The following is a 14261-nucleotide window of genomic DNA, read 5'->3' on the forward strand; positions in this document are numbered from 1 at the left end:
AAGGGACAGCTTATTCACTGGGACGTTGGTTCATTACAGATTAAGCTATGAAGCGTGAGGAAATTTAATGCACATTAGCGATGTGCTAAGTGGCTTTGTGAAGGCACCATCCAACACAGCTTTGTTCAGGGCTGTGATTGTAAGCAATTATTTTATACCTTGACTCTGATGAAATTAAGGTTTCACTAGGGCATGACTTGGAGGTAGATATGATAGAAACAAAATATTTAAAATGAAATTAGGAAATAGTAGATGAGGCAGAACTCCAGGGTTGGGTAAGCAAACGTGGAAGCCAGTGTTTGTTATGAAGTATGCAACTAATATGATAAAGCTTTCACAACTTTTTTTTTTTTTTTGGTTGTGTTGGGTCTTCAGGGCTTTCTTTAGTTGCCACGAGGCTGCTCTTCGTTGCGGTGCGCGGGCTTCTCATTGCGATGGCTTCTCTTGTTGCAAAGCATGGGCTCCAGGCACGCGGGCTCAGTAGTTGTGGCGCAGGCTCAGTAGTTGTGGCACACGGGCTTAGTTGCTCCACGGCATGTGGGATCTTCCTGGACCAGGGCTCGAACCCGTGTCCCCTGCATTGGCAGGTGGATTCTTAACCACTGCGCCACCAGGGAAGTCCCTCACAACTTTTTTAAAGCATGATTTACCTTTTCTTACTCTTTCGAGTCCAAACACTTTACCTTGATTTTTGAGATCTTACATAACCCCTCCCCTCCTGTCCACTATTATTTTCTGATACATTACACACTGTACACTCCTTGATTTAATCAGACAGGCATCTTTACTGCTCTAGGAACAATCCAACCTTCTTATTCCCTCCCAGCTTGCTTCAAGTAGTGACCTTTATTCTTTCTGCCCCTTCCTAAATGCTAGTTCTCAAGGTCTCCTCAAGCAGTCTTCTTTGATTTTTTTTGCCCTTATTCATCTTTCTCTCCTATAACATAGGGTTTAGAACTTGCCATCTGCCCCTCACTGTTTAGTGAGCACACATGTATGTAAACATGTCCTGTTTGTATTTTATGTATAAAGTCATACACACAATACCCAATGTTTTTGTTTGCTCTTGCAATGGTGTTCCCACTTAGATTATTAGATTGTTGTGGGCAGGGAGAAACCCAGTAATCTACCGCGAGTCTTAAAAGTAGTGGGTAACTATCTGGAATTTCATGCTTGGGTTTTACAGTCAACTTATCAATATTCATAGTAACATGAAATACAGCTCTCAGCTTGGTCTCATTCTCAGAGCCTTGGGTCTTTCCAATACTCTTTCCGGAATTGCTATTTAAAATGATAGTTTTGGTTGTTTTAAAACCTCAACCCTCCCTTGCCTTGGTTTACACTGTAAGTCAGTGAATTTTGCAAGTGATTTTAAGAAGACAGAGTCAGTTGGAGCAGAATAGCTTAGTGCTCATGAATCAGATTGGCTGGGGTTAAGTTCCAACTGGGTGACCTGGCACAAGTTATGAAACTTTCTTTGTGCCTTAATTTCCTCATCTGTAAAATGGGGATGGTAATACCTCAAAGGGATGAAGTGAGAAACAAAATGAGCTAATCCATGTGAAGTGCTCAGTATAGTGCCTGACACATAGTAAACAGTCAATGAATTTTAGTTATTATTAAGTATCATTGCGATTCTTCTGAGCATATGCATATGAGTGGACTGGTCTTTTGTGGTTTAGTGTCATTCTGGCATCATTTCAATATAATATTCGGGAAGAGCAGCCTATTAATGGGTGTGTGGAGCAGTGACGTGTGTATGTGTGTGTATGTGTGTGTGTGTGTGTGTACCTGCATGTTCTTTCCTGCCCAAGTCATTGGAAGGTCTAGTTTGAAATTTTTTTTAAGTGTGAAGTTCAGTGCTTTTTAATACATTCACAAAGCTGTGCAATCATAACCACTGTCTAACTCAGAACATTTTCATCAGTCCATAGAGAAGCACTATATCCACTCGCAGTCACTTGCTGCCCTCCCCTCCCTGCCTGCTCACCCCCATCCCCCAACTCCCCGCAGTCAACCACTAATCTACCTTCTGTTTTTAGAGATTTGACTATTCTGGACATTTTGTACAAATGGAATCATTCATTATGTGACCTTTTACATCTGACTTCTTTCATTTAGCGTAAGGTTTTCGAGTTTCATCCATGTTGCAGGGTGTATCCGCATTTCATTCTTTTTTTGTCATTGGATAATATTCCATTGTATGGATATATTCCATTTTATTATCAATTGTCCCTCCGTGACTGCATGCTCCCCCAACCCCGTCCCCCGCATAGGTGAGCTCTAAATTGAATCTGTGTTTGGCCTTCTTAACTTTATATAAATGGTGCGTACTGTATGTTGTTTTTTTTTTTTTTTTTACATACAGTCTGTCATTTAATTGTCACTATGACCAAATGAGATAGGTGTTATTTATCCCCATTTTATAGATAAGGAACTCAGGGCTTAGAGTTCAGATAATTAATTCAAAGTCACAACTGCTAAGTCGGAGAGCCAGAATTTGAATCCATGTCTGTGTGACTTCAGAGTCCATGCCTTGCATTGCAGAAAATTCAGAAAACTACCAGGGTCCAACATTAACTGATAATATTTATATATTAGACACTGGTGGATATCACTAGCCTTAGCTCCTGCCCATTGTGGCCCCTTTCTCCTGCCCTTCTTCCGTGTCCTTCATTAGTATAATTCTTCTACCTGGTTGTAGGAGCAACCTGGCCCTGAGAGCCAAGCCCAGGGGGAGTTCAGAGACCCGAGTCCTCATCCCACCTATTAATGGGCTGTGGGATTTTGGGGAACTCTCTTAACTTCCTTGAACCTTAATTTCTTCTTCTGTCCAATGGAGAGATCCAACTTTAAGATACAGCCTTGAAGGGCCGTTGCAGGCTTGATGCAGACTGTCCTCTTTCTGTGGACCTGTGTCAGCTGAAATTCTATTTGACATGGAATACAGGGGCAGTGAGGCTGTCTGTAGACGTAGGAAGGAGCCTGAAGGCCCAGGACGTGCGAATCATGACTGTTTGTCAAACTCTTTAGCTGCCAAGGTTTGCTTCACCAGCAAATAGGTGAATAGTCATTTCTAATGCCAGGAAGCTTAGAACAAGTCTGGGCCTGGAGAAATGACCCATGGCCTGACATGGGCTTGACACCAGGCTTCGGCCACAAAGAAAGCCAAAGGTTTCATTCGATCTCAACGTCACCCCAATTTTAGGACTGAGTCATATAACGTTCATCTTGTCCATCATCTATGTAAGGTTTGAGGTTCTGAACGCCATTCTTCCCTGCACTGACTATATTCCTAAAGTAGAGTAAATAGTGATCAAAATGACAACAAAATATCATTATGCTCTGAGGACAGGCTAATAATGCAAATGGATTGTTTTGGAATGTCTAGATTATTGTTTATTTGCCTGTAAAATAGTGAATGACCTTTTGGCTCAAGGTTTCATGTTACTAATTAAAAGAAACATTGGGGTATGTGTTATTAGGTTCTAGGGCTGCTGCAACAAATCACCACAAATTTGGTAGCTTAAAACCAACAGAAGTGTATTCTTTCAGTTCTGGAAGCAAGAAATCTGAAATCAAGGGATTGGCAGGGCCATGTTCCCTCCGAAGACTCTCGGGAGAATCCTTTCTTACTGATTCTAGTTTTGGGTGGCTCCTGGTGTCCTTGGCTTGTGGCAGCACAACTCCAGTCCTTACCTCCGTCGTCCTCCATGTTTCTGTCCTCCTCTTGGTCTCAAATCTCCTTTTCTTTTCTCTTATAAGGATACCAGCCGTTGGATTTAGGGTCCACCCTAAACCCAGGATGATCTCGTATCAAGATGCTTAACTAACTATTGATACATCTGTAAAGCCTCTATTTCCAAATAAGGTCACATTCATAGGAACTGGGGATTAGGACTGAAAGATGTCTTTTGGGGGGACACTAGTCAACCACTGCAGGGTACTTTTGGGAAAATGTTTGAGCTCAAAGCATTGGTTTTTATTTCACTTTTATAGCAGAGCTTTCTTCCATCAGTGATGAAAGCATTCTCTTGTCTTGTAAAAATCCACACCTAAGCATGAGTTGTGCCCCTTGAATTTATGTGATTCTGGAGGCACAACTGCAGTCACCTTTAAGCAGAGAGACGCCCAAATCCTCTGTCCACTAGAAAGTCTATCACCAGATGCCATCCAATATGGACATCAGAGGCCTGGAGAAGTCTAAAATGAAAAGAAGTGCAGTGTCAATGTCACTCGCTAAAGCGACTTCCACGAGGCTTACTTGGAACTTTTCAGGGAAGTCTAATTCTTACTCTCTGATTTATTGGCTATTAATAACTGATAAGCATCACATGTCCAGTTGTTCAAAAGCAGAAGAAGAAAGGGAAAGAATGAGCAAACCATGGTTGAGTTTTTATTCGTGGCTCTCTCTTCAGCTGCCTAAGTGAACCTAACAATCTTCCAAATCTGTTTTGCTCCCTGCTCCTCTCAATGCCCACCTGCAGCTTCCATTCCTAATAACAGAATTTATGCACACATTTGTGGGCAGTAAGCGGAGAACAGATGTCAGTGTTTTATTTTTCTACAGTGCCTGGAATTCCCATTAGGGGAAAAGAAAATAAAACCTCAGTTTGCTCTTGATGGTTGTTTTATGCCCATAAAGAGGGGCTGTTCAGAGGAGGAACTGATCGGGGCCTGTGAGTGTCGGCAACAGAACTGAATTTTCCTGATGATAAAGAAATGGTTCAGTCGGGACTTCCCTGGCGGTCCACTGGTTAAGACTCCGCGCTTCCACTGCAGGGGGCGCAGGTTCGATCCCTGGACCCCTGGTCTGGGAACTAAGATCCCCCATGCCGTGCGTGCAGCCAAAAAAAAAAAAAGAAATGGTTCCGCGTGAGTCATACTGCTCCAGCATGTTGAAGAGGGCGAGAGACTGAAGTTGTGATGTGCGCCTTCCCATCAAGCTCTGCTGATCCTTTTTTTTTTTAACATCTTTATTGGAGTATAATTGCTTTACATTGTTGTGTTAGTTGCTGCTGTATAACAAAGTGAATCAGCTATTCGTATACATATATCCCCATATCCCCTCCCTCTTGCATCTCCCTCCCACCCTCCCTATCCCACCCCTCTAGGTGGTCACAAAACACCAAGCAGATCTCCTTGTGCTATGCGGCTGCTTCCCACTATCTATTTTACATTGAGTGGTGTGTATAAGTCCATGCCACTCTCTCACCTCGTCCCAGCTTACCCTTCCCCCTCCCTGTGCCCTCAAGTCCATTCTCTATGTCTGCATCTTTATTCCTGTCCTGCCCCTAGGTTCTTTAGAACCTTTTTTTTTTTTTTTAAGACTCCATATATATGTGTTAGCATACGGTATTTGTTTTTCTCTTTCTGACTTACTTCCCTCTGTATGACAGACTCTAGGTCCATCCACCTCACTACAAATAACTCAATTTTGTTTCTTTTTATGGCTGAGTAATATTCCATTGTATATATGTGCCACATCACCTTTATCCATTCATCTGTCAGTGGACACTTAGGTTGCTTCCATGTCCTGGCTATTGTAAATAGTGCTGCAATGAATATTGTGGTACATGACTCTTTTTGAATTATGGTTTTCTCAGGGTATATGCCCAGTAGTGGGATTGCCGGGTCATATGGTAGTTCTATTTTTAGTTTTTTAAGGAACCTCCATACTGTTCTCCATAGTGGCTGTATCATTTACATTCCTACCAACAGTGCAATGACTTTTCTCCACACCCTTTTCTCCACTCCCTTTTCTCCACACCCTCTCCAGCAATGACTAGATTTTTTGATGATGGCCATTCTGACCGGTGTGAGGTGATACCTCATTGTAGTTTTGATTTGCATTTCTCTGATGATTAGTGATGTTGAGCATCCTTTCATGTGTTTATTGGCAATCTGTTTATCTTCTTTGGAGAAATGTCTATTTAGGTCTTCTGCCCATTTTTGGATTGGGTTGTTTTTTTGATATTGAGCTGCATGAGCTGCTTGTATATTTTGGAGATTAATCCTTTGTCAGTTGCTTCATTTGCAAATATTTTCTCCCATTCTGAGGGTTGTCTTTTCGTCTTGTTTATGGTCTCCTTTGCTGTGCAAAAGCTTTGAAGTTTCATTAGGTCCCATTTGTTTATTTTTGTTTATATTTCCATTTCTTTAGGAGGTGGGTCAAAAAGGATCTTGCTGTGATTTATGTCATAGAGTGTTCTGCCTATGTTTTCCTCTAAGAGTTTTATAGTGTCTGGTCTTATATTTAGGTCTTTAATCCATTTTGAGTTTATTTTTGTGTATGGTGTTAGGGAGTGTTCTAATTTCATTCTTTTACATGTAGCTGTCCAGTTTTCCCAGCACCACTTATTGAAGAGGCTGTCTTTTCTCCATTGTATATTCTTGCCTCCTTTATCAAAGATAATGTGACCATATGTGTGTTTGTTTATCTCTGGGCTTTCTATCCTGTTCCATTCATCTATATTTCTGTTTTTGTCCCAGTACCATACTGTCTTGATTACTGTAGCTTTGTAGTATAGTCTGAAGTCCTGGAGCCTGATTCCTCAGGCTCTGTTTTTCTTTCTCAAGACTGCTTTGGCTATTTGGGGTCTTTTGTGTTTCCATACAAATTGTGAAATTTTTTGTTCTAGTTCTGTGAAAAATGCCATTAGTACTTTGATAGGGATTGCATTGAATCTGTAGATTGCTTTGTGTAGTGTAGGCATTTTCACAATGTTGATTCTTCCTATCCAAGAACATGGTATTTCTCTCCATCTGTTTGTATCATCTTTCATTTCTTTCATCAGTGTCTCATAGTTTTCTGTATACAGGTCTTTTGTCTCCTTAGGTAGGTTTATTCCTAGGTATTTTATTCTTTTTGTTGCAAAAATGGTAAATGGGAGTGTTTCCTTAATTTCTCTTTCAGATTTTTCATCATTAGTGTATAGGAATGCAAGAGATTTCTGTGCATTAATTTTGTATCCTGCTACTTTACCAAATTCATTGATTAGCTCTAGTAGTTTTCTGGTAGCATCTTTAGGATTCTTTATGTATAGTATCATGTTATCTGCAAACAATGACAGTTTTACTTTTCCGATTTGGATTCTTTTTCTTTCTTTTTCGTCTCTGATTGCTGTGGCTAAAACTTCCAAAACTGTGTTGAATCATAGTGGTGAGAGTGGGCAACCTTTTCTTGTTCCTGATCTTAGTGGAAATGGTTTCAGTTTTTCACCATTGAGAATGATGTTTGCTGTGGGTTTGTCATATATGACCTTTATTATGTTGAGGTTTATTATGTTGAGTATTATGCCTACTTTCTGGAGAGTTTTTATCATAAATGGGTGTTGAATTTTGTCAAAAGCTTTTTCTGCATCTGTTGAGATGATCATATGGTTTTTATCCTTCTATTTGTTAATATGGTGTATCACATTGATTGATTGGCATATACTGAAGAATTCTTGCATTCCTGGGATAAACCCCACTTGATCATGGTGTATGATCCTTCTAATGTGCTGTTGGATTCTGTTAGCTAGTATTTTGTTGAGGATTTTTGCATCTTTGTTTATCAGTGATATTGGTCTGTAGTTTTCTTTTTTTGTGACATCTTTGTCTGGTTTTGGTATCAGGGTGATGGTGGCCTCGTAGAATGAGTTTGGGAGTGTTCCTCCCTCTGCTATATTTTGGAAGAGTTTGAGAAGGATAGGTGTTAGCTCTTCTCTAAATGTTTGATGGAATTTGCCTGTGAAGCCATCTGGTCCTGGGCTTTTGTTTGTTGGAAGATTTTTAATCACAGTTTCAATTTCAGTGCTTGTGGTTGGTCTGTTTGTATCTTCTGTTTCTTCCTGGTTCAGTCTTGGAAGGTTGTGCTTTTCTAAGAATTTGTCCATTTCTTCTAGGTTGTCCATTTTATTGGCATATAGTTGCTTGTAGTAATCCCTCATGATCCTTTGTATTTCTGCAGTGTCAGTTGTTACTTCTCCTTTTTCATTTCTAATTCTATTGATTTGAGTGTTCTCTCTTTTTTTCTTGATGAGTTTGGCTAATGGTTTATCAATTTTGTTTATCTTCTCAAAGAACCAGCTTTTAGTTTTATTGATCTTTGCTATCATTTCCTTCATTTCTTTTTCATTTATTTCTGATCTGATCTTTATGATTTCTTTCCTTCTGCTTACTTTGGGGTTTTTTTTGTTCTTCTTTCTCTAAGTGCTTTAGGTGTAAGGTTAGGTTGTTTATTTGAGATGTTTCTTGTTTCTTGAGGTAGGATTTTGCTGTAAACTTCCCTCGTAGAACTGCTTTTGCTGCATCCCATAGGTTTTGGATCGTCATGTTTTCATTGTCATTTGTTTCTAGGTATTTTTTGATTTCCTCTTTGATTTCTTCAGTGATCTCTTGGTTATTTAGTAGTGTATTGTTTAGCTTCCATGTGTTTGTAGTTTTTACAGTTTGTTTCCTGTAATTGATATCTAGTCTCATAGCATTGTAGTTGGAAAAGATACTTGATACAATTTCAATTTTCTTAAATTTCCTTATTTATTTTCATTTAGGTTGATCCGTCCATTGGTGAAAGTGGGGTGTTAAAGTCCCCTAATATTATTGTGTTACTATCGATTTCCCCTTTTATGGCTGTTAGCCTTTGCCTTATGTATTGAGGTGCTCCTATGTTGGATACATAAATATTTACAATTGTTATATCTTCCTCTTGCATTGATCCCTTGATCATTATGTAGTGTCCTTCTTTGTCTCTTGTAATAGTCTTTATTTTAAAGTCTATTTGTCTGATATGAGAATTGCTACTTCAGCTTTCTTTTGATTTCCATTTCCATAGAATATCTTTTCCTATCCCCTCAGTTTCAGTCTGTATGTGTCCCTAGGTCTGAAGTGGGTCTCTTGTAGACAGCATATATACAGGTCTTGTTTTTGTATCCATTCAGCCAGTCTGTGTCTTTTGGTTGGAGCATTTAATCCATTTACATTTAAGGTAATTATCAATATGTATGTTTCTATTACCATTTTCTTAATTGTTATGGGGTTTTTTTGGTAGGTCTTTTCCTTCTCTTGTGTTTCCTGCCTAGAGCAGTTCCTTTAGCATTTGTTGTAAAGCTGGTTTGGTTATGCTGAATTCTCTTAGCTTTTGCTTGTCTGTAAAGGTTTTAATTTCTACGTCAAATCTGAATGAGATCCTTGCTGGGTAGAGTAATCTTGGTTGTAGGTTTTTACCTTTCATCACTTTAAATAGGTCCTGCCACTCCCTTCTGGCTTGCAGATTTTCTGCTGAAAGATCAGCTCTTAACCTTATGGGGATTCCCTTGTATGTTATTTGTCGCTTTTCCCTTGCTGCTTTTAATATTTTTTCTTTGTATTTAATTTTTGATAGTTCGATTAACATGTGTCTTGTCATGTTTCTTCTTGGATTTATCCTGTATGGGACTCTCCGCTCTTCCTGGACTTGATTGACTATTTCCTTTCCCATATTAGGGAAGTTTTCAACTATAATCTCTTCAAATATTTTGTCAGAGCCTTTCTATTTCTCTTCTGCTTCGGGGACCCCTATAATTGGAATGTTGGTGTGTTTAATGTTGTCCCAGAGGTCTCTGAGACTGTCCTCAATTCTTTTCATTTCTTTTTCTTTATTCTGCTCTGCAGTAGTTATTTCCACTATTTTATCTTCCAGGTCACTTATCCGTTTTTCTGCCTCAGTTATTCTGCTATTGATTCCTTCTACAGAATTTTTAATTTCATTTATTATGTTGCTCATCATTGTTTGTTTGCTCTTTAGTTTTTCTAGGTCCTTATTAAATGTTTCTTGTATTTTCTCCATTCTATTTCCAAGATTTGGGATCATCTTTACTATCATTACTATGAATTCTTTTTCAGGTAGACTGCCTATTTCCTCTTCATTTGTTTGGTCTGGTGGATTTTTACCTTGCTCCTTCATCTGCTGTGTGTTTCTCTGTCTTCTCATTTTGCTTAACTTACTGTGTTTGGGGTCTCCTTTTCACAGGCTGCAGGTTCGTAGTTCCCGTTGTTTTTGGTGTCTGACCCCAGTGGGTAAGGTTGGTTCAGTGGCTTGTGTAGGCTTCCTGGTGGAGGGGGCTGGTGCCTGTGTTCTGGTGGATGAGGCTGGCTCTTCTCTTTGTGGTGGGCAGGACCGCGTCCGTTGGTGGTGTGTTTTAGGGTGTCTGTGAACTTGGTATGATTTCAGGCAGCCTCTCTGCTAATGGATGGGGTTGTGTTCCTGTCTTGCTAGTTGTTTGGCATGGGGTGTCCAGCACTGGACCTTGCTGGTCGTTGAGTGGAGCTGGGTCTTAGCGTTGAGATGGAGATTTCTGGGAGAGCTCTTGCCGATTGATATTACGTCGGGCCAGGAGGTCTCTGGTGGTCCAATGTCCTGAACTCAGCTCTCCCACTCAGAGGCTCAGGCCTGACACCCGGCCAGAGCACTGAGACCCTTGTTAGCTGAAATGCCAAACAGAATGTCTTTATGGAAAAGTCTCTGCTGATCCTTTATAGGTTGTCTGTAGCACTTACGCCATACCAGTCATTGTCATAAGTGCTTTATATCTATTAATTAAATCCTCGACATAACCCTATGAGGTATGGTCAGTTCTTGTGAGTCATAGTAGTTACATCCTATGGTCACCGCGAATACTGAAATAAAGAATCATGGCTCCAAGGGGAAAATCCAGGGTTAGGTTCCTGAGAGCCGGTTCATCAACTGGTCAGTATGTAACCTTGTTTTATGTGTGTTTCCACTTAAAGACACTTTATTAAATATATATTGTTGATTCATTAACATTGAACTGACAGCCAATAGCTCTATAATTCATGCCTCAATGAAGCTTATCTAACACATGTTTTTTAGCACTTCAGCACTATGCTTGGGAGCTAAACAGCGAAATCACCAACAAAAAGCACAAAAATGCAAAAAAACGTGGCACTAATAGACCACAAAAAGGACACTTGTTCCCAGTACAAGAGTGGAAACATGAGAACCTGTGCCTCGGATACTGCAAAAGCACCACAAGTATTGATTTGGGGATGACAGATACATTTTAGTGAGTGGACCAGTTTGCAAATACGGAATCTGGGAATAGTGAGGCTGGATTGTAATTACATCTATAATCCCTACTTGACAGCAGAAGAAACTGAGGCCCAAGAACTTCAGTAGCTTGCTCAGGGGCACTCACGGCCGAGCTGGAATTCAAGTCCTATTCTACTTCAGTTCCATAGAAAGAGTAGAGCCCTCCTAGGGTGCAGGGAGGTGTGTATCTAGCTGCTTATGTGGTGTGTTCTAGACACGGTGTTTGAAGTCTGAGACCTGCCCTGAATTGTTATAGCTTGGGGTCCAGAGACACTGGCTTATTTTTCTGTCTTAAGGCTGTGAAGCCAGGGGCCAGTGGGAAAGAAGGGTGGTGGCTTGAACACATTTAAGAGGTGATCACCACCAACTCTAGGACAGTAATCTTTCACATGTCTAGAATCTTTCATTTCACCATGTGGACTCATATGACCTCCAAGCTGATCAAATTGTCTTCTACCTTTGGAAGGCTTTAAAAAATGTTGGCTAATGTGCTAGTGTCAGTGGGATCTCTCAGACTGGGGCCCAGATGGCCTGACTCTTTTCCCATAATCTGCTGCTGGGTTACCTGAGCTGATGCAACTCACTCACCCAGGTCTTTCTGCACTGCCCGCAGTTACAAGGCCCGTAGCCCTGGGCCAGGTAGTGACTCTTAGAAAGTGACTGCAGAGGCACCAAGGATTCCTGTTGCAGGAAGGTGCTCCTGGCTGGAAGAATCCACTCCAAGAGTTGTACTTTAACTTTCTTGAAAGACAGCGGAGGGAGGGGGGAGGGTCCTGCATGCTGTTCCCAGAAACTGGGCCTCAGGTCAAGAAGTAGGAGGTACACGCTTTACCAAGAAGTCAGCCACTCAGAATTCATTGGAGGATGACTTTTAAAGATTTACTTCCCAGGCAACCCCCAGCATCCTTCTTCCCTTTTTGTGAGTTCTGTTGTGTTAGTCAGTCTTGGTGACATTGGAAGTTCCTGAGAAGATATTTCTTTCTTGTACATATCCTTTGATCTAGGTTTCCTGGAACTTTTTATTCTCTAGATATATTGAAGTGATCTTGCCACTACACCTTTGTTTAAAAAGCAAATTCTGCTTAAATGTTGGGTAAAATAGCTTGTTATGTTGACAGTGGAAGTCCTTTTCAGTCTGGTTAATACATGTTTGTTTTGTGCCAGTAATATGCTGTGCACTCTATTCTTTGGTGTCTTTTTTACGAAATAATTTTGGTGAGACAGTATGTATCTAAAGAACCCCTGTACTCCCTGGAATAAGAGTTTACTGAATTGTCTCTCACTTATTTTTTGTCCTTAACTTTTAAAGTTTTGTGTTTGTATATCAGAGACTAAAAACATACAAACATATATACAGTGTAAAGAACAACTATAAAGTGGATATTCCTGTAACCACCGCCCAAGGCAAGAGATAGCTATCAGTGGTCCCACATCTCTCACCCCTGATTGTATCTAGACTTTTGTGATAGTCATCTTGCTTTTCTTTATAGCTTTACCACCTATGTATGCACCTTAAAAATGTTCTTTAGTTTTGCCTGCTTTTAAACTTTACATACATAGGATCAAACTGTGTATGTTCTCGCCATCCAAGTTGGTGCATGTAGTTGGTGGTTCTCACTGCTTTATAGTATATATTTCCTTTGGTTCACCCATTCTTCTGTTGGTGGACTTTTGGGTGGTTTCCAGTTTGGGGCTATTATGCATGGTTTCGATTTTAAAGTCAGCACATAAGGGGAAATTGTTCATCCTTTAGCCATACTGGCCTTCTCCTGGGTCCTTAAATACACCAAGCACGTGCTGTCTCAGAGCCCTCCCTGCCTAGAATGTTCTTTCTCCACTTACCTGTCTGGGAAACTCCCTCACTTGATTCAGGTCTCTGCTCAAAGTCATTTTATCAGAAGATTCTTCCCTGACCATCCTCTTTAAAACAGTACTCTTCGCCCTCGCTCTGTCCCTTAGTCACCGTGTATTCCTTCAGAGCCCTGATCACCACCAGACATAAACATATGTGCTTACTGTCTGCTTCCTCTGGAAGACTCTAAGCCCCACCTTCATGAATTTAAGCAGCTCAAGCATGTTAAGAACTTGTCTGGAGAGTGGATTCCAGCCTCATTTCTACCATTCAGAGCCCTGTGAAGTTGGGAAATTGCAGTTCATTCATTCAGCAAATTGAGCGTCTACTAAGCGCCAGGTCCTATTCTAAGTACTCCGAATACATCACTGAGCAAAAGAGATACGGATCCTGTCCTCAGGGGGCTTTTATTGTAGTGTGTTTGTGTAGGGGGGGGGTGGCACAATAAACAGTAAACATAATAAGTAAATTAGAGGATAAATAAGTCCAGTTGTCCCTCAGTATCTGCAGGGGATTCATTCCCCCCACCTCCCCCAACCCAGGGATCCAGAACTCATGGATGTGGAGGTAGAGCAGGGGCAGGGGAGCATGCTTGCTATTTTAAATAGGTTGGTCTGAGTAGGCCTCATCGAGGAGGGGATGTTTAAATGGCAATTTGAAGGAGGGGAAGGAGTGAGGCATATGGATTTGTGGGAGAAAATATTACAGGTAGAAGAAGCAGCCAGTGCAAGGGCCCCGAAATGGCAGCGTGACTGGTGGGTTCAGGGAACCGCGAAGAGGCCAGAGTGGCTGGTGTGTCACGAGGGGATTAGAGACCATTGTATGACCTTGGCTTATATTCGAAGTCAAATGGGAGTCACTGGAGGGTTTTGAGGGAGGGGGTGACATGATCTGATTTACATATTAAAAGGATCCCTTTGATTGTGTTAAGAACTGCGAATTGGTGGAGGCAATGGTAGAAAGAGGTAGATCAGTGAAAAAAAATTCCAGGAATACTTTTGCAAGACAGAGGTGCCTTGGCTTGGGAAGGGGTAGTGGTAGAGGTGGGTATTTGTTTAATGTATTGTTAATAGGATTTTCTGCTGGATTAGATGTTGGGGATGAGAGAACCAAGGATGACTTGAAGGATTTGGGCCTGAGCTGTCGGAAGGTTGGATTTCCCATCATCTGGGTGGGGAGGTTGCTGGTGGGGAGGTTTGGAGGGAAGGTCAGGGGCTTGGTCCACCATGTTGAGCTTGAGCTGTCTACTAGCCATCCATATGGAGATGGGAAGAAGGCAGGTAGATGCAGGAGTCTGGGACTTGGGGGCGAGGTCTGAGCTGTGGCTACAGGTATGGG

General features: G+C 41.1%; 1 protein-coding gene across 2 annotated transcripts in view; it reads left to right on the top strand.

Moving 5' to 3' along the window:
• Window positions 1-14261, top strand: part of MREG (melanoregulin) — a 104882-nt gene that overhangs the window by 40214 nt on the left and 50407 nt on the right. The window lies entirely within an intron of this gene.

This window comes from Eschrichtius robustus, chromosome 5 (assembly GCF_028021215.1).
Source record: "Eschrichtius robustus isolate mEscRob2 chromosome 5, mEscRob2.pri, whole genome shotgun sequence".
NCBI lineage: Eukaryota > Metazoa > Chordata > Mammalia > Artiodactyla > Eschrichtiidae > Eschrichtius > Eschrichtius robustus.